Source organism: Leptonychotes weddellii, chromosome 5 (assembly GCF_054177405.1).
Source record: "Leptonychotes weddellii isolate Sample4059 chromosome 5, ASM5417740v2, whole genome shotgun sequence".
Classification (NCBI taxonomy): Eukaryota; Metazoa; Chordata; class Mammalia; order Carnivora; family Phocidae; genus Leptonychotes; species Leptonychotes weddellii.
The window spans coordinates 133591797-133613353 of NC_138373.1; the positions used below are offsets into that span (position 1 = coordinate 133591797).

The 21557-nt window shown below is 36.6% G+C and overlaps 1 long non-coding RNA gene and 1 pseudogene across 3 annotated transcripts in view; both read left to right on the plus strand.

Annotated features, from left to right (window-relative positions):
* The window catches only part of LOC115936771 (uncharacterized), a 179066-nt gene that overhangs the window by 122288 nt on the left and 35221 nt on the right, over positions 1-21557 (plus strand). The window lies entirely within an intron of this gene.
* Positions 4827-4951, plus strand: LOC115936772 (U4 spliceosomal RNA; annotated as a pseudogene).

A 21557-nucleotide genomic window follows, 5' to 3' on the forward strand; every position in this document is an offset into this window, starting at 1 on the left:
TGAGTGAGTCCAGATGAGGCATCCACGAATGCTCTATTTTATGTAAATAGTTGTGTGTGCGTGTGTGTATTTTGATGTATGATAGAAAAAATAAAATATGCACTTGAAACCCATGACTTGAGAGGCATTATTGTTTAGAATTAAACTAAGTTAAAAAAAAAAGTGAGTTGATTTAGAACAGATTCAAAGAAAAACCCAAAGTAAATAGTGCTTCAGATACTACAGATGGGACAGGAAAATCATGTGTCTCATAGGGACAAGGGATGTGCCTTATTTGTCTTTGGATCTCAGGGCTTCATAATTAGCATATGTTTATTGTATTTATTTGAATACTGATTATTTTATCTCATTTCAGGTGGATTATGTGATTGGAAAATTTTACCCCAAAGACAGAAATGTTTGATAAATGAAAATAGTTCTTTATTTTAAGAGAAGAGCTATGATTCTAGATGATTTTGATTAGTAGATAAAGCAGATTTCTGACATTTAAGTGTGTGGAGGGCATTAACTGTTTCCATCACCACCAGCTTTGCCCATTCATTCCTCTGCACACCTGAAGGTGGAGGTCATTCATATTATACTTCTCCCGGAGAATGCTACTCACCCCCATTAAAAGAGCTGAGGATTAGACTAAAGCAGAAGTTTCTAAATTATTATGTTTCATCAATACATTTTCAACTATATTGTGCACAGAGTAGAATGTAGGCTTAATACTTGGGTTGTTTGTTGGAGTTAATGGGCTTGCATGTCCCTCTTTACCACACCATTCATCCTTCCTCACTCTGTACATAGGATTGAATGCCAAGGGGTTAAACACTAAGAGGATTATGTTATGTGTTGAAATCTTTTTCCGTGTCTTTGGAAACTTGGCAACGGACTATTTATTATATTAATTATATTATATTATATTATATTATATTATATTATATTATATTAATTCCAATTCTGGAAATACTCTCTGCATCTGTAGTTTTCAAGAATATAAGGACTCAAGTCAGAGCTGGATACCTATGAGTATAATGAAAAATTAATGTAAAGTAATAAAATAAGCACTAAACTGGAAGTGAAGTGTCTTAGTCTCATTTATACCACCATTGTCTTATTCTAATTGTTCATCCTTTCTTTGTACCTCAGATTTTCTTTGTTCTAAAATAGGTGCTTGATCTAGATGATCTCCTTCCATCTTGAAGTTTCCTTGATTCTGTCATAATAAGCTTAATTAGACTATGGATGGGATAAGGAGAGAATATAAAATAAATGAGTTTAGCTGTCATTATCTGTCTGCATGAATGTCTATTAGGAAAAACAAAACAAAACAAAGAAAACAAAAAACCAACCCTCTGCATATCCTCACTGCTAATTCCTTTGCTACCTTCTCCCACTTCCTTCCAAAATAATACATTTCTCTGTTATAAACAGACCCAGATGACGAATGAAAATAACCAGACTGATGGCCTCCGTAGGTTATCGTTGAGTGGTCTTGAGAGTTCATACGTAATTAAACAGAATATTGACAACAAAGGAGATGTTAAGCATAGAGAATACAGGTTGTACTGCACATGCATGTGTGTCCCTGTGTGTCTACATGTTGTTGTTACAAAGTTATTACAATTTACAGAAACTGAGAATATGTGAAACACGTTCCTGTTAGATGAATCCTTTAAAGTAAACTTTCAAGTAAAACTCACAGATGAGTCTAGATCACAGCCAACCACCTCCACCCCATCCCCAATGACAAATACAAGACAGCTGCTAAATTTACCATGCCTCTACTGGAACACTGGGACCTCCTGCGCACTAGCAGGCGACGTGCTGCCGATCCGCAGGATGTACTCAGTGTCGGAATTGTTGCACAGCAGCTCTGCTGATCCTTAATCCTTGTGAATACAGCATTGACATGGGGCCAAGACCTTCAGAGGATTCCTTTTTAAAGGGAAAAAGGAACAAGAGGAAAGGAAAAGCTCAAAGCAACATGTAAAGCCACCTCCTGTGAGGCAAAAATTTTGAAATGGGGAAAAAATGACTCAATAAATAAATTTAAAGACAGGCAGGCCCCAACATACAGATGGTTTGTGTTCTGAAAGTTCATTTGCAGACCAATTTTTAAGAGCACATTTCTGCACAGAAACAATGTTTTATTTGTCAGCTGTGTTCTCTGAGTAAGCCACGTAATCCTATTTAACCTAGACTGTTCCTGATGTGTGTAATATACAAATGATATTGAATCCATCAGTTATACCAATATGTCGGCTGAAAAGGTCATCAGAAATGCATCATGTTTGCTGTCAATGGTTTGCATTTATTCCATCATTCATTAAGCACCTAATATGTTGCAGGAGGGAATAATGTGGCTAACAAGACAGGACTGAACTCTGCCTTCATGGAACTTAACAAAATTATAATTGGTAATGCTTGCATCCTAGCAACACGTTTAGCAGATGCTAACTGCAATCATGGCAAGTGGATCCTCCAATATACAGTGTTCACAGGTCTGACTCAATCTTGGGACCCATTCTTATGGGTCAGGTGGATGGGATGGGAAAGGGGGGAATCAATTCAATGAGTGACATAAAATATCAGATATGGGTGTGAGCAACATGGATCTGAGTGGATCAACAGGTATACAGGTTAGAGTATCATCAGTGGAGAAAATACTTACCTCCATGGTAGCCCTCTTTCTCCAAATTATAAATATAATCTTCCAAATAAAATATCAATAATTTCTCATGCCTGTCTAGAAGGGTTAAAAGACTGAAACCCATTTTTTTTTTTTTTTGTATCTTGGATCTTTTGAATTTGTGTGAAACATAATCACTAACTAGGATAAGTCTGATTCTTTAAGATGAAACTTGATTTCTTCACCGATTTCTTCAGCATCTGGGTCTAGTCTCACCAGCGATCATTCGGCTGGCACCACCATCACTGGAATCCATTTGCTTTTTATCAGCGGTTTTCAACATCCTGCAGCAGAAAGGATTTGTTTCCAAGTCACCTTAGTTCCTGTTGACAGGCTCTGAACCCAGTAAATAACCAAGCCGTCTCTACTTGCCCTATTTTCTCTGAATATTTCTCAAAGTTTCCTCCGATGACCGAGACCCCTGTCATTTCCCCCTCTTAACCCTCACCATGAAAATGACCTTGTAAAGTATTCTAGCAACTCTTTAACATATAAAAATGTTCTGCAAATACAAAAACAATGCTGTAAGTAGACATCTGCTGAGGCAAAGAGCTGTTTGCTCAAAAGTCTCACAGAAACTTGGGAGTGTGGTTGCATGGAAAGTCTGGACTTCTGTTTCTGTAACCTCCTCAGGTGACTGGCAGTAAGTCCTGGCTCCCTACAGTCACCATTCATTCACTCATCATGAAGGACACAGGAAGCAGGCTGTACTCTTTCTCTTTTCAGGTCTTCTGTGTCTCTCCTTTTCTGGCTTTTTGCTGGGGCCAAGAATAATCGTGGAGCTTTCTTCTTACTCTGTGACCCCAGAATTGGCCTTTTTTTTTTTTAAATCGAGGGGGCTTTTCTGTCAAAAGAAAAGATAAATAAATGGGAGGTTAAAAGCCCCTACCTGTGCTTTTTTTTTTTTTTTCTCATTTTTTTCTACTTAAACCATGTAGAAGAAAAGACAAAGGCACATATAGGGGATAGTAATGACACTTAGGGTTTACAAAGAACAAATTAAAATGTAGCTTCTTTATTTCAGAAGAAATCCAGATTTGAGGAAATGAGTATCCTAGAAAGACACATGTTTTTGCTTATTTGCAATACTTGTATTCTCTGTCAACAAAAGTTAATATATTGGTAATGAAAGCCAATTCGTACGATACTTTAGTGTTTGAAAGTGACTTCCACATCAATTTTTATTCTTGCACCCCCCCTTGAGAAGTGTTCAAGGTGGGTACTGTCAGCTTCGTTTAACAGATGAGAAACTCAGAAGCTTACTGACAGAATGAAGACCAAACCCAGGCCCCCGAGCATTAAATCAGTATAACTTTTATAACCTATGCACAATATTATGTAATTTGGCAATTTTATATAATTTTCCTCTGTTTACATTATAATATTGACCCCTCATCGATAGCCACTGGTTGGTAAAATTATTTCAGTTATCTTTAATTAAGTGCTCAACACTCATTTAAGCAAAGATATAGAAAGATACGATTTATGATTCATCTAAACCAACACAGAAATCCTATTACCCAATTTTCCAGACTTTCTTGCAGCAACAGAGGCCATGAAATCCAGTCCTGGCTAGAGCTGAAAGGGAATTCGGGGAACACTTTTGCTGGGGTTTTCTTCACATACTTTGTTAGAAATCTAGCCCTGACTTGTTTCAGCAGGAAGGAAGGGATCAGTTGCAGTAAAGACTGCAGAGGTATTAAGTAAAAGGAGAATAGAACAGTACTTGTGGCTTTGGCAACTTGCAGAGTTGGGATCTTAACAAGAGCAATCTTAGTGATGTGGTAGTTGAGTAAGGACTCTATTGAACTTTTGTTCAGAGTGTAAATCATGGAAGTATTTTTTTTTTTTTTTGTAGAGCCAGTTACTAATGTCTGTCAAATATAAAATGCATATGCCCTTTACAGCCAGCAATTCTACTTCTAGGAATTTATTCTTGGCAGCATGGAAATCATGAAAATCAAAAATGACTTAAATTTCTGTCAGTAGTAGAAGTGTTTATCTATGCCATAAAACCAGGCAGTCAAAAAAACACCAGTAGATTTAAAGGTATTGACATGGATAGTTGTCCAAGACATATTCTTAAGTGAACAAATAAAAGGAAAAAGATAACAATATGTAAAACAAGAAGAATTGTATATATAGTATAAGCTTTGCACAGTGGCAGTATCGTAGCCAATGAGGTTTATCCGAGGCACGATTATTGCTAATTGTATATACAGTATATACATCCAAAGATATATATATATATATATATATATATACACACATATATATTCATACATATATATGTATATGATGTATATGAAGGAAGAGAAACTGGAAGAAGACATTAGAGGATACTTGAACACTGTATCTTTCTATACTGTTTGCATCTTTTACAATTGAAATGCATCTATATATTATTTATGTTGTTAAAAAAGAAAGAAAACAAGATGAAATAAAGTATGAACGGTAATGGAGAAAGTGAATATAGCCTTGGCGATATTACTTCTGAAAAAATGTATCAACAGAGGTGATAAAAAGTGGCAGATAACTGAGTGAAATAGAGCGAAATAAAGGTTCAGGTTTATTATTTTTTTAAGGTGAAGGACATTCAAGTGTTTTTATGTTAATTGGGAATGATTTTAATATAAACATAAATTCCACATTAATTTAAATATAAATACCACATTTCTTTAGTTCTAAAATACAGGTTTTATCACATTTTAATTATTTTGAGATTGGGATGTCTTATAATCCATTAATTGAAGTATAAAGGATTTGCATTAAAATCTATGAGTCAGGGCGCCTGGGTGGCTCAGTCGTTAAGCGTCTGCCTTCAGCTCAGGGCATGATCCCAGGGTCCTGGGATCCAGCCCCGCATCGGGGTCCCTGCTCAGCAGGGAGCCTGCTTCTCCCTCTCTCACTCCCCCTGCTTGTGTTCCTGCTCTCACAATCTCTGTCAAATAAATAAATAAAATCTTTAAAAAAATAAAATAAAATAAAATAAATAAAATCTATGAGTCATCTTGAGGCAATTTTCACCAAAATCTTCTTTAGGCTAAATTTTCCACTTGTGGTCTTTGAATCTCACTGGCAGTTTGAATTCAGACTGGTAAGCTGCTTGAGGACTGGCTTGTGTTCAGTTCTTAAGCTAGTGTTTTGTTTTCTTGTTTGTCTCCTTCTCTCCATTCTGTGTCAAGGTGGAGATGGCCTCACACCATTACTGTCCCTTTCTACCTAGTGGACTTTTCTTCTCACATGTCCACATATTGAAGATGAAGGCCTTTGATGTCTCAACATTTGGAGGTTTACTAATTAGATTTCCTGTCATAGGATATATATTTTTTTCTTTTAAAAAATTACACACAGGCAATTATTTAAAAAAGAAGAAAATAGCAAGTGTTGGCAAGGATGTAGAGAGATTAGAATGCCATGTATTGGTAGGTATGTAAAATGGTGCAGCTGTGGTGGAAAGTGGCATGGGGGTTCCTCAAAAAATTAAACATAGAATTACTATATGGTCCAGCCATTCCACTTCTGGGTATGTTCCCAAAAAACTGAAAGCAGAGACTTGCATAGGTATTTGTACACCCATATTCATAGCAGAATTATTTATAGTAATCAAAGGAGGAATCAACCCAAGTGTCCATCAAAAATGAATGGATAAACAAAATGTGGTCTATACTTGCAATGAAATATTATTCAGTCTTTAAAAAGGAAGGACATTTTGACACATGCTACAATGTGGATGAACCTAGAAGACCCTATGCTAAATGGAACAAGCCAGTCACAAAAGGACAAATATTGCATGCTTTCACTTAAATGAGGTACTTAGCTTGTCAAATCCATAAAGACTGAAGGGAGAATGGTGGTTGCCAGGGCCAGTGGGGAGGGAAGAATGGAGAGTTATTGTTGCAGTCTGGAAAGATGAAAGGAGTTCTAAATATGGGGGCTGGTGGTGGTTGCAAAACAGTGTGAATGTACTTAATGCCACTGAACTGTACACTTACTAATGGTTAAAATGGTAAATTTTATGTTATGTATATTTTACCACAACTAGAGAAAATAAGTGTACATAAAACAATGGTGCAGCCTACAATTAATGGTATTTTCAACTTAATAAAATGTTAATGATTCCAGAGGAAGAAGGGAGTAAAATCTTTGAGAAGATGACAGGGCCTGGGATCCAGCTCAGAAATGCAGAGTCCAGCCTGTGATAAAAAGAATAAAGGGTCTATCATTGTCAGGAGAGGTCCCGGGGACAGGTATCTCCACAGATTTATGTGAATGAAAAATAAGGGAGTTTCCTTTCTGGATGGCATCTTCCTTCTAAATGATGTTGGAAGTGAAGTAATTAGGTGAGAAAGAAGTGTGGGGAGGGAGGTGTGGGGAATGAAATAGTTATCTTGCAGAGTGGGAAGTGAGCCCAGAAGAAAAACAGAGTAGGCTTGTCATCAGTCTTGATTGCCCACTTGAGAAAATGAATTGAAAGTGAAATCAGTCTGAATAGTTGTATTATTTATTCCAGCAATGTTCACCTGTTTGGGTATAGTAAGGATACACATGGCTGGCTTACTCCAAAGTCAGGCTTGTGCATGTGTAGAACAATGACAAAAGGGAGGCAGGGAAGGGAAGCGAGGATCATTTGCAAAAATATGTACATACATACATATGTACAGATGCACATAAATGCATTAATTAATTCATTAATAACCTTGGGTTACTTTATTGGTGAAATGGAATAATAATAGACCATCTCTTATAAGGTTGTGGTGAGTTAAATGTCAAGTATGTAAAACACTGAACAGTGTGCCTGGCACCCAGAAGCACTCAGTAAAATTAACTATCGCTGCTATCCTATTACCATGAGTTGTCAAGTCTTTGCTCGACAGTGCAGCAAGTGAAGACAGGTAGGAACCGACAAATGATAACAAAGGAATGGGTCAATGGATTAAAGCTGAAACTTGGATGAATGGAGGGCTCGACAAGAGATTGGTAGACAAAGCAATGAGGGGACAGAGAGGGTGATGTGACCTGACAGCATGTGCTTCAGAGGAGCAAGATGTTTGCAGAAGGAAGAGGTTGTTACGTTTGGAAACTGTCCGGGTAGAGCGAGGAGGATGTCCACTTCCCTTACTGGCCCTGAGGAACATGGTATGAGCAAGAAAAGAAAAACAGCTTTGATTCCATTTGAAGAGAAGCAGTTTCCTCAGGGGACAGCTCAGTTTCAATAAAAACACAGATGTGAAGGGAACAATCAGGAAAGAGACTAAGCATTTAAAGAAGCTCACTGATTACAGATTTAGAGTTCAAAAGGATAGAGTGGTATTGGTTTAAGAGAAGGGCTCTTCCTTCTCTTTATGAGAGATTGAGCTCGAATCTGGAGATGTACCTTGGAGTGTGGGGTAAGAGGCAGGATCCCTTATTTAGTCTACTACAAATGGAAATGCGACTGAGCACTTAGTTTGATTGCTAAACAGGGTTAAACACTCAGACCTGATTGAAATACTCAGGAGCCTGGGGACTGCTCATTGGGGTCAGAGTAATTATCAATTCAATCATGCACTACTTTGTACTATGTGTGTTTTACCTATTACATTCTTTTAAATTCTGCCTGAACTTATGTCTCATCTTCTCCTTGAAATAGATTCATACTTCCAGAGGGGGGAAAAATAGTTTTCTTTCAAGGTTATCATACTTCATGAACATATATATATATATATATATATATATATATATATATATATATATACAGTATCTTATAAAGAGTAGATGCTCAATATGTTTTTATAAAGTTATTTTTTTAATTAGTTGAGCCATAGAGGAGACCACATTATAAATTTTAAAATGATACTTAGCTGTGTATGTACAAATAATAGTTCTAGGACAGGAGCCTAACATTCTCTGTTTTTAATCTTCATGTGCTAGTATTTTATGTTCAGGAAAAAATATGGGACAGAAGAAAATTTCCACATCAGATTAGGAAATTTAAGTTGCAATGATATATGAAGTGTATTGTGGTATCTGCCATGGATAGTTGTCCCTTTTTTTTTTTTTTTTTTTTTGCTTCCTTCTTTTCAATATCTTACACAGTCCAGAGAAGTTGGAGAGTTTGAACAAAACCGAGATTACTGGTTCCTTTGAAGATTCTTTTCTTCCCTAGCAAATGGTTTCTATCAGGCTTTTAGCAACTAAGGTACTGCAAACAATTTTGTATAAATGTCTTTGCTACTAGATTCTCCACAAATCAAACACATTCTTCGAGCTGAAAAGAAATAAGAAGGAAGGACAATGTGGCAAGTCGGAAAAACCATCTGTTTCATCACAGGAACTGAACTTGATACCCAGATCGGAGATAATTTATTTATGGTAATGACTCTTCTCCTAATGTCCCAAGTAACATTTTGTCCCAGTGGTAGCCCCTGGATTACTTCTAATTCAAGTCCTTTGGAACTCTATCCCCTTAACCTCTTCTGCACAAAGAAAATAAATATTCAATGAGCACAGCACAGTAAGTGGACAAAAGGAATAAAATTCTTAATACAAATATTCCTAAAGTGATTTAATTATTTTACATCAGAGTATCCTGTTTCCTCAGACATATTATTGAATAAGATAAATATTAATGAGGAACTTTACAAACAGATTTGATCATTTCATAAAGCCTATCTGGAAATCTGGAGTATCATTGACATTTGTCTTTTATTTTTCTCTTTTCTTTAATATTAAAATAGCATATATCAAGTCTTATAATTGACATTTCATTTTCCCTTTCTCAGAAGAACTTGAATATAATAATATCCAGCAATCGTAATTATGCTTTCACTTTTAAGAACATCCTGTCTTTTCTGAGAAACAAACTGAGGGTTCTAGAGGGGAGAGGGGTCGGGGGATGGGTTAGCCTGGTGATGGGTATTAAAGAGGGCACACATTGAATGGAGCACTGGGTGTTATATGCAAACAATGAATCATGGAACACTACATCAAAAACTAATGATGTAATGTATGGTGATTAACATAACATAATAGAATAAAATTTAAAAAAAAGAACATCCTGTCTTTGATTGCTTGTAGTAGTTTACTTAAATACAACATATCTCCTTACCCTTAGTGAGTACAAAATATATTATTTGATGGAACAATGGTATAGAGTATAACAAAAAAATTATTACTATCAACTACTAAGCACTTCATATATATAAAAAATCTATAAATGATTGAATTACTATTTTTTAAAAGTTATTTGAACCCAGGACTGGTAAAACTTATCTTTTAAGTAAAATCATAGTGAACTTTCACCATATTCCTCACTTCATAAATACAGTAACTTAAGAAGATGAACTTATAACTTCAATTCTTTCAAGTCTGTGGAATTATTACACATTAGGACTTTATTTTAAGGGTAGCAGTAACCTAAGTATTTCATATTCTGTGTCTTATAAATAAATAACCCAAATTTTCTGCTAGAAATGATAATGAATAAATACTTCCCCAGGTTGTCAACTTTGCTGCTTCTTACACTCTAAAATCTGTTAAGACCTTAGTGGCCAAATGGCTTTAAATCAACTGTCATTCTATGAGCTGGATTCTGTAGTACCCTAATGAAGTGCCATAAGCATTTGATTCTTCTTATTTTGCTTAGTGAATACTTAAATGAATTTTTAAACTGCTGAATAGCTTGGAAAGAACTGAGTTTCTTTATTTTCAAAAGTGAAGTGCTCTGCCCTCACCTTAACAGACATCCACACAATTAAAAAGCAAGCAAAGCCATCAGGATGAGCATTCAGATGCAGAGGGAAAAAGTATTACAAAATTGCTATTTATTAAAATAGGCAATTATATTTCAGACTGACTTTCTGAAAGCACTGCTAACATATTATGTGCAAGACTACAGGGGAGAGAACTTGGGGATATGGAAAAAGAAATGCTTGTTACTTTCTTTCAATAAAGCAGGTGCATGTAGAATAAGTCACTTAAATCCCAGCCCTATGAGACCTGTATTGCTCTCACTTTACAGTGGAGAAAACCATAGACAAGAGGGTTGCAGCAACTTTTCCAAAGCCACGCAGCTGGTGGGTAACAGTGCTAGACCACCAGGTTAGACCTTATGACTCCTGATGTCCTTGTTTGTCAGCATGCCGAGTCCCTCTCTAACGGGACCTACAAATGGAGGAACCCTGTGGAACATGGAGCAGTGTGGGAAACAGAGAACCCAGTGAACCCAAGTGTAAAGCTTAGAATGTCATTGCATAAGTGTTGGGTCTTGGGGATTTTTATTAGTTAGGATTTTGGCACTTTGGTGTGTGTGTTGCACTGTGTTTCTCCTTCAGGCCTGTCACTAAGAATGTTACCTGAAGTCAGCAGGTCAAGTACTACACAGAGCCCGTGAAAGAGTATCTGCCCCATATCAACATGCATGCTTCCTAGACTTTCTATTTGACAGTATTTACTTGAAAGTGACCTCTGCCAGAAACATAACAAGCCTGTTCAATGATTAAAAAAACCCTCCACATTTAACATGGTTCTTCCATTCCCGTCAAAGAAGGTTCCGGCAGTGGCCTGGTCCCACACAAACTGTATCTCCTCAGCGCTTTCCAGTAAGGCAAATCTCTCACTCACATAAATTGTCTTAATTGTTCATGTATTTTTAATAAATGTGTAATAAACTACAGGTCTATAAATGTGCCCTGTAATTTAAGAAAAATGAACTAGACACAATTCAGTTAGTGGAATTAGTGGAATTCAGAATATGGCTTATTATATATTGCTGCGTTACACACTCGCCCAGACCTCAGCAGCACAACAACCATGATCACCATTTTATCATATCTCACTATTTGGGGCAGGAATTCAGTTAGGCCCGGCTGCATCTTCTGGTGCCACAAGACATCGGCTGGGGCAACATATCCAGTTAATGTGAGGTCTGGTCTGCAGGGTGTCTGATGACTCCACTAAAATGCTGCCACCTTGCTGGAGACAAGTGGAAACCTGGATCCACCTGTGTTCTTCTGTTGTTTCCATCTGTGCTCTCCAGCCAGGGAGTCAGACTCCTTGAAGGAAAGTGAAAGGCCGTAAGAGAGAACGAAGCAAGGGCCCCCGGTAGGATAGTGAAAACCTTGCCTATCTCTTTTGCAACACTTCTCACAACTGTAATTAAAATGATCGCTGATTCATTGTTTTATGTCAGTCCTGCTGCTATACTGTAACATCCATAGCACTGGAATCTTGTTTGACTTGATTCTGTTGTTTCCCAAATACTTACCACAGTGTCTGGCACATAGTAATGATAGATATCTGATGAAGAAATGGATGAATATGGAATGAATTCAATATAAATGTTCTAACAATGGTAGTAGAAAAGTATGGCCTTAGCTATTAATTGCCTTCTGAACAGGGTCAATTTGAGATAGTATGAACCTCTCTAATTTCTTTTTTCATAATAAAAATATTAACCTTTATTAAGGACTGGCTGTATGCCAGGTTGGCTGCAAAGGCAATTTCATTTATTCCTAACAATAGCCCCTGTAGGTAGATATTATTACTTTCATTTTATAAATAAGAAAATTGTAAGACTCAAGAAGGCTAAAGTGACTAGTTTAAAGATAGATAGATAGAGATATTCAAAATAACAGATCCTGGACTTCTACCAGGATGTGAGATAATTAGTGTGGGTTAGAGGTGGGCTTCAACATTACACAGTTCAAGTCAAGTGCAAACCCCAGAGGCTTTATTTTCTATTCCTCCAACAACTCTCTGCATCAAGATCTCAACCCACGGATTTTTGAAACTTTTGCCCTAGCTGATTGAAAATATAGTAGACTGTCTATATGGGGCCGTTAGAAGAGGCTTCGCAAAGCCTCAGGCATAGAAAGATGTCCATCTGTTGTACATTCCCCAAGGCAGCTTTCAGTGGAAGATACACATCTAGAAGGAGGACAGAAAAAGCCCAGCAGCCCATGTGACTTATTCTGGTAATAATACATTTACAGGCCCTGGCTTCGCTCCTCTGAGCTTGCAGGCACAGCCACTCACAGCACCAAGTGGTACTTTGCTCCTCTCCATCCGGCCCCCTGCTCTGGCATTCTGTAGCATTACGTTTCACCTTCGCTGCTCACTCCGGTCGCTAACTTCCTAGCCCAGCTGATCAGCTTCCAGGATTGAGGAGTGAGGTGGTTACATCTTCCTTCTCATTTCCTTCCAATGGTATTATTGTGATACAAAATTTATGTTCTTTCCTCAGGACATCTCTTGATTCTCAAAAGCTTATTTTAGAAATCAAAGAGTATGGACTATTTCTTTATTTTTTCATTCCTACTATAATAATTCTACTTCTCTGCCAAACAACGTGGGTATTTCTGACTGAATAAGACAAAGGTCTTCTATAAGAAAATAAGGAGAAGCAAAGCATTACTGTTTGAAGATGGTCTTATGTATACCATCCCTGACACAATCTGTTATGTATAGGCTCTGAATGTTATTTTATAGCCCCTGACTGACACCTGCTGTGCAATATTTTACTAGACTTCCTTAAATTGCTATATTTTAATTTAATAAAACCACACTTGTTTTCCTTTTATCACAAAATGCCAGGCTACCTTTTTTTTTTGTATAAAATATTGAAGTTTGTTTGGAACTGTAAATGCTAATAAAAAGCAGTTCAGCTGACTGTCATTTAAAGGAAAGTGTATCAATTTCTCTTATTCTTTTCCTTCTCTACCTTGTTCTCCTGTTTTCCTCCAGAAAAATTAATGTCTAAAGACATTAGGTGGGACAGAGCATGGTTGATGTCTAAGCTAGTGATGGAAGAGGTATACTGGGGAGACTTTCAGTAGCCTACAATGGGATATCAGAGCCCAAGTGACTTCAGAAGGCTTCCACTGATGAGGGTGGCTGGATGTTGAGTGACAGAGTCTGAGCATGGTGAGGAGGGTAACCATGTGGACCAGATCATCATGGTCTGAGTAGGAGTTTGACTATGCCCACATGGGGTTATCTGTCAGTGCACAGGACAGAGCCCAAGCAGAGCTAGGAGGTCATTTGTGCAAAAGAAGAGGTAGAAGTGGAAATAGAAGTTACATATAGTTGGATTGATCAAATAAATAAATAAGCAAATAAATTAAGGATGCTGCTAGCCATGTTATTCACTGTCAGAGAAGGAAGTAACAAAATCTATAGGGTAAAAACTAGAATAAGTCCTGTGGTATGAGGTTAGAATTCATTTTATTATATTAGTCAGCTAGGGCTACCATAACAAAAATGCCACTGCGGATGGCCTGAACAATAGAAATTTATTTTCACACAGTTCCAGAGGCTAGAGGTTCATGATTAAGATGTAGGCAGATTTGTTTCCTTCTGACGTCTCCTTTCTTGGCTTGCAGATGGCTGCGTTTTCATTGTGTCCTCACATTATGGGCACCTCTCAGTCTGTGGGATATCTATGTCTTAATTTCCTCTTCTTCGAAGGACCCCAGTAAATTGAGTTAGGGCCATCCATATGACCTCATTTTACCTTAATTGCCTCCTCTTTAAAAGTCTTATCTCCAAATACATCCCATTCCAAAGTACTGGGAAATAGAACTTAAACATATAAATTTGAGAAACATACACTTCAGATCATAACAGTGAAATCATGATTCTTTCTATATATGTATACATATAATCTATTTCATGATTCTTTCTATATATGTATATATATAATCTATCTTTGTCCACTGAAAGGGCCTGGGATCAGTGATACTCCAATAGCCATGAGCACATCTGGTGCCCAGATCTTGGCTACTAAATACCATTCCCCACTTAAAAGAACTAGCATTCTTTGGAGAAATGGTTGATTTAAGATCTGGGACAGGGAAAGTACAAGACAAGCACGGAACATCTTATCATGGCAGAAACATATGAAATGTTCAAATAGTGGTGGGAACATGTAAAAATGGGGGGGTGGATTTATATTTCTGGTATGGCAGAGTAAGATTCTACTGAATCAATGGTCCCAAAGCTTACTATAAACACTGGGAAAAAATGACAAATAAACCAACTAAAACAAAAACTCAAGGGGCACCTGGATGGCTTAGTCGGTTATATGTCTACCTTTGGCTCAGGTCATGATCTCAGGGTCCTGGAATCAAGCCCCACGTTGGGCTCTCTGCTCAGGGGAGAGTCTGCTTCTCCCTTGCTCTCTCTCTCCCTCTGTGTTTTCTCTTGCTCCTGTGCTCTCTCTCAAATAAATAAATAAAATCTTAAAAAAATAAATAAATGAAACAAAAAATCAAAATAAAAAATCCTGACAGAAGATTCTGGAGGAGAGTCAAAACTTGGAAGAAAAGTGAATTTCTTGTTCTAGTGGCTTTTAGCTTGAGATTAGTCAAGCTTCATGAAATGAGTGCCAAACAGGACAGCTACAATTCCAATCAAAACCCCAGTCTCTCTAGATTGAAGGACAGAGTTTGGACAAACTGACCTGCTGGAAAATAGGGGGTGAAGGGATAAGATTTGGAAATTAGATAGGCAGAAAGTGAGAGCCCAGAATTATATACACAAACTGCAAAAACCTCTAGCTGACTTTTAACAAATATAAGGACAAATTCCAACTTAAGATAAAAGACCTGACTAAACTTTGAGCTGTTTCCCCAAAACCAGTTTATAGTTTGAATCATACCAAGTCAATTGCCTAATAAAACAAACAAAAAAAAGTAAGTACTCTTTGCGAAAATGTAACAGAATTCACAATATAATATCCAGACTGCAATCTAAAAATAGCCAACAACTGGGGTACCTGGGGGGCACGGTTGGTTGAGCGACCGGCTCTTGGTTTTGGCTCAGGTGGTGACCTCAGGGTTGTGAGATGGAACCCTATGTTTGGCTCCATGCTCATGCTTTGGTTTCCCTTCCCCTATGTTCATTTGTTTTGTTTCTTAAATTCCACATATGGGTGAGCTCTAGGAAACAAGTTGAGGGTTGGTGGACAGAAGGTGGGGGGGGGAAGGCATAATTGGGCGATGGACATTAAGGAGGGCTCTTGGTGTAATGAGCACTGAGTGTTATATGCAACCGATGAATCATTAAATTCTACCCCTGAAACTAATAATACACTATGTGTTAACTAACTTGAATTTAAATAACCCCCCCGCAAAAAGTCGGCAGAGGACCTAAGTAGGTATTTTCCCAAAGACAGACAGATGACCCAACAGATACATGAAATCATGCTCTACATCACTCATCATCAGGGAAATGCATATCAAAACTAAAATGAGATATCACCTCACACATGTCAGAATGGCTAAAATAAAAAAGATAAATTATTGTTGGTGAAGATGTGGAGAAAAAGGAACCCTCATGCACTATTGGTAGGAATGTAAATTGGTACAACTACTGTGGAAAATAGGATGAAGGTTCCTCAAAAAATTTTAAAAAGAGAAATTTTTCAAAGTAGCCATTGAAAATTGCAACATTATATACAGAGGAGCAACAATTTGAATGACTGATGATTCCTCATTAGAAGCTATAAAACTATAGAGGCCAAGAAACAGCAAGACATGATTAAAGTGCTGAAGAAAAAAAAGGAAAAAAGGAAAAAAAACTTTCCACCCAGAAATCTATATCCAGCAAATATCCCTTAGAATTATATTAACGTACTTGGGTTATCATAATATCATATATACAGGCTGCATAGTTTAAACAACAGCAAATTATTTTATCACAATTCTAGGAACTGGAAATAACATTACAGCTTTTACATAATACGACACAAGATCAGAAGAGACTATTATGAGCCATTACACACTAATTAATTGGATAACCTAGAAGAAATGGATAAATTCCAAAATACAACTTATCGAGACTGAATCATGAAGAGATAGAAAAACTGAACAGATCAATAATGAGTAAGGAGATTGAATTACTAATGAAAACCTCCCTCAAAACAAGAGTCTAGGACCAGATAGATTCACTGATTAGTTCTACCAAACATTTAAATAATAGTTAATGTCAATCCTTCTCAAACTCTTCCCAAAAAATCAAAGAAGAATGAACACTTCCAAACTCATGTTAGCAGGTCAGAATTACCCTGATGCCAAAGCCAGATAAGGACATTATCGGTAAAGAAAATTATAAGCCAATATCCAGGATAAACAAAGGTGCAAAAATTTTCAATAAAATACTAGCAAACCAAAATCAAGAGAACATTAAAAAGTTCATACCACATGATCATGTGAGATTTATCCCTGGGATGCAAGGATGATTCAGGATTTTCAAATAATAAACTTGATATACCACATTAATTGAATGGAAAATCATACGATTACCTCTGTAGATGCAAAAAATGCATTTGACAAAATTCAACATCATTTCATGATAAAAACTCTCAACAAATTAGTATGGAAGGAATGTACCTAACATACTAAAGACCATATATGGGCAAATCAACAGCTAACATCATACTCAACAGTGACAAGCTGAAAGGTCTTTCTGCAAGATCAGGAGCAAGACAAAGATGCTGCTTCTATTCAACACAGTACTGGAAGTCTTAGCCAGAGGAATTAGGCAAGAAAAACAAAAGACATCCAAATTGGAAAAGAAGAAGAAAAATTGTCTGTTTTTTGATGACATAATCTTATACAGAAAATCCTAAAACCTCCACCAAAAATGGCTTGAGCTAATAAACAAATTCAGTGGAGTTCAAGGATGTAAAATCAACATAACAAATCAGTTGTTTTTATACACTAACAATGATCTCTCAGAAAGAGAAGTTAAGAAAACAGCCCCATTTACAATACCATCAAATAAAAATAAAATACCTAAGAATAAATTAAACCAAGAAGGTAAAAGATCTGTACACTGAAAACCGTAAGACACTGATGAAATAAATTGAAGAAGATGCAAATAAATGGAAAGATAGCCCATGCTTATGGATTGGAAGAGTTAATATTGTTAAAATGTTCATACTACTTAAAGTAATCTACAGATTTCATACAATCCCTATCAAATTCCCATGACATTTTTCACAGAAATAGAAAAAATAATTCCTACAATTTTGTATGGAACCACAGAAGACCTGAAATGGCCAAGGTAATCTTGAGAAAGAACAATAAAGCTGGAGACATCACACACTTCCTGATTTTAAACTACATTAAGAAGCTATAGTAATCAAAACAATATGGGACAGTCATAAAAATAGACTCATAGACCAATGGAAGAAATAGCCCAGAAACAAGCACACATATATATGTTTAATTAATCTTTGACAAGATTGCCAAGAATACACACTGGGGAAAAGATAGTCTTTTCAATAAATGGTGCTGGGAAACAGGATAATCACATACAAAAGAATGAAATTGGACTCTTATCTTTCACCATACACAAAAACCAACTCAAATGAATTAAAACTTAAATATTAGACCTGAAACTGTAAAACTCTTAGAAGAAAATATAGGAAATAAACTTCTTGACATTGGTATTGACAAAGATTCTCTTTTTGAATATGACAATAAATGCACGGCAATGAAAGCAAAAATTTCAAGTGAGACTATATAAAACCAAAAAGCTTCTACACGGCCAAAGAAATTAAAATGAAAAGGCAACATATGGAATAGGAGAAAATATTTTCAAGCCATATATCTAATAATATCAAAATACGTAAGGAACTCAATTCAATAACAGCAAAGCAAATAACCAGATTAAAAAAATGGGCAACTTACCGATGGCCAGCAGGTATATGAAAAGGTGCTCAAAATCATTAATCAGGGGAATGCGAATCAAAACCTATTTGTCTGACATCTGTTAGAATGATCATTGTCCAGATGAAAAGATAACAAGTGTTGGTGAGGATGTGGAGAAAAGAGAACACTGTTGGAAAAAAGTGTAAATTAGTACAGCCACTATGGAAAACAGGATGGAGTTCACTCAATAAATTAAAAATGCAACAACCATCTGATCCACCAATGCCACTTGTGGATATATATCCAAAGGAAATGAAATCGGTATCTCAAAAGGATCCCTACACTCTTGTATTCATTGAAGTATTAGTCACAATAGCCAAGATATGGAAAAGAGCAGTGGATGACTAGATAAAGAAAATGTGATGCTAACTGAATAAAGCCAGATACAGAAAGACAGATATTGCATATTACTTCTGTGTGAAATACAAAAGGTTGAACTAAGATAAACAGAGAATAAAAGAGTAGTTGCCAAGTGTTGTGGGGGTGGGGGAAAATGGAGAGATGCTGACAAAGGGCACTGACTCTGTTATAGAAGGAGTAAGTTCTAAAAAATAATAAAATAAATAAAATAAAATAAATTCTGGAGAGTGAATGTAAAGCATGATGACTATGGTTAATAATAACGTACTGTGTACTTGACATTTGCTAAGTGAGTAGCTCTTAGGTGTTCTCACCACAAAAAGATTGTTAACCATGTGAAATAATAGATATGTTAATTAGCTTGGTTGTGGTAATCATTACACAAAGTATACTTTTATCAAAACACCACATTGCACACCTTTAATATCTACAATTTTTATTTGTGTATCAGATCTCAATAAAGCTGGGAAGAAGAGAATTAAACTCTAAACTCTCCCCAGATTTTCAGTTCCCAAAGATATATAACCCTAATGGGGAGTTATTAGACTGGGGAGCTGGGAAGGACATTATGATGGAATCTGTGAGTCAGCGGGGGTTTCACCATGACATTGCATCATCGATGCCCTCAAATCAGTCTCTACCATCCATTCCCACTCCCAACACAAGGATAGTTTTAGAGCCAAAACAAAAGTAGCCTGCACAAACTCTTTGCTAAGGAGGACTCCTCATTTTAAAATGAGCTGAAATACTTAAACTTTCATTAATGTAATTTTTTTTATTCAAAAATTTGGTGTGGCGTATTTTTTTTAAGTGACCACAATATTCCAGGCACTGTTCTAGGTCTAAGAAATCCAACTAAAAGCAAAACTTACAGAACCTCTGCCCCATGGAGATTAGAAACTAATAAGGGGAGATAGATGACAAACAAGCAAATAATAATAATAAATAATTTTAAGAGCTCATGTGTTATATATTATGAAATGTAAATGAGATAACACCAAGTAATGTCTAATTAAAACAAAATGGTGAAAGGGTTATGTGAGACTAGGTGGCCACTTGCAGCAAACACTGTGTGTAGTATTTATGGCGTGCCAGGCCCTGTTCTCAGCACATTTTATGTGTGTTTCCCCCATGATGTGATTTATGTGAAGTAGCAAGTCAAGGCAAGTGTTTGGAGAAAAGATTCTGGGTTCAGGGAGAAGCAAGGGCATAGAGTCAAAGGAGGAAAGGACGTAGCGTGATTAAGGAACGGAAGGCGAGGGTGGCAGGTGGTGGATCATGCAGAACTCGGGAGGTAGAATGAGGAATCTGGACGGCTTTCTACATACACCAGAAACAACTACAGAGTTTTACACAAAGGAGTGATAGGATTACATTTACATTTTTAAAAGACTCAATCTGAGCACTTGGAATAAAGGGAAATAGGAGTGCAATGAGAATGCTGAATCAGGAGGTGATTGTTTCGGTCCAAACAGTCGATGGGGGCTGCTTGGAATACGAGGGCTGTGGTAGAATTTCAGGCTGACCACGACCTGTTTCTCCTTTGAACCGCCATAACCTGTTGTTTATACCCATGCCGTGTGCTATTATAATTCTGTACTCCAGTTTTAGACTCTTTTGGTAGCAGGGACTAAAGCTTACTCATCTCTATTTTTCTCTCCTGGTTTCTGGGCATATTCTGTATGGCAGATAGTCAATGATTATTTTATTCAATCAAAATAAACACAGTTGTAATATTCTCCTAGTGTACCTGTACTTTTACATGAAAATATACACAGTGTATTTGGATAACAAAAACTCATAACAAAATACTTATCATGTTTGAAGCTTTAGATTGTATAAGTTTTTGTTTTTTTTAATTTGGCTTCACTTTTCTTTCCTCTTGTATTACTGCCAAGTGTGAAGTTTAAATCTACTTTTGAGTTAAACCAGTACAAATAAAGCTTTGAGCAATTTTTAAGAGGAGAAAGAATATGTTTTTTGCTGTCTCATAACTCAAAAATAACTGAGCCAATTTAATTTACTCGTTCTAAAGTGGGGGTGTTGGGGGAGGGGCAGTAGAGATAGAATGTGGAACAAATAAAAAAATAACATCTCTCATGAGACTAAGCCTGTAAATTCTCAAAACCAAACAAACGTCTTGGGATGTTGTAAACAAGCAAAGATGGAAGCTGAAAAGAAAATTCCTTTCACCTTTCAAGGAAACCTTCTGCAGTTTGACATCAAAGGTCTTAGACCAAGATAAATCATTCGGGTTTTTGAAAGGAAGAACATTTCAAGAAAACACTGCTTGAGGAAGACTTATGAATATATCTAATACATCCTTGGTGAGAAAAGATTGTGAGAACAGATTGTGGAAAGAGAAATATGAGAACAGCAGAGGTTGAATTTAATGATCTATATTTGTGCTCCTTTTTTTTCTTCTCTTCTGATTATAACTTCTCATCATATTTCCTATCCCCTTCCAATAAACATGCCATACACAATGCGGTTGTTTTGTCTTCTGTGATAAACATCACTCCATCAATACACATACACACCCAGGAAACAAATCACAAGAACTTCATAATATTTAGAAACACTCAACCTTTTTCAATTTCTGAAGAAGGGAGTTAATAAAAGGAGAATACAGAGGAAATACTCATGAGATATTAAGCCCTCTGAAGAGTGCTCTGAAGAAAAAGCTCTCCATAAGGATGTGAGCAAACACTTGGCCACACTGGAGAAACAGGAAGGAAGTGCTTACTGGAGATTTGTGTGAGGGAATCAGGAGAGCAGCAGCTGAAACAAACCCCAAAAAGGTTCGTAATGCTTTGTTATCA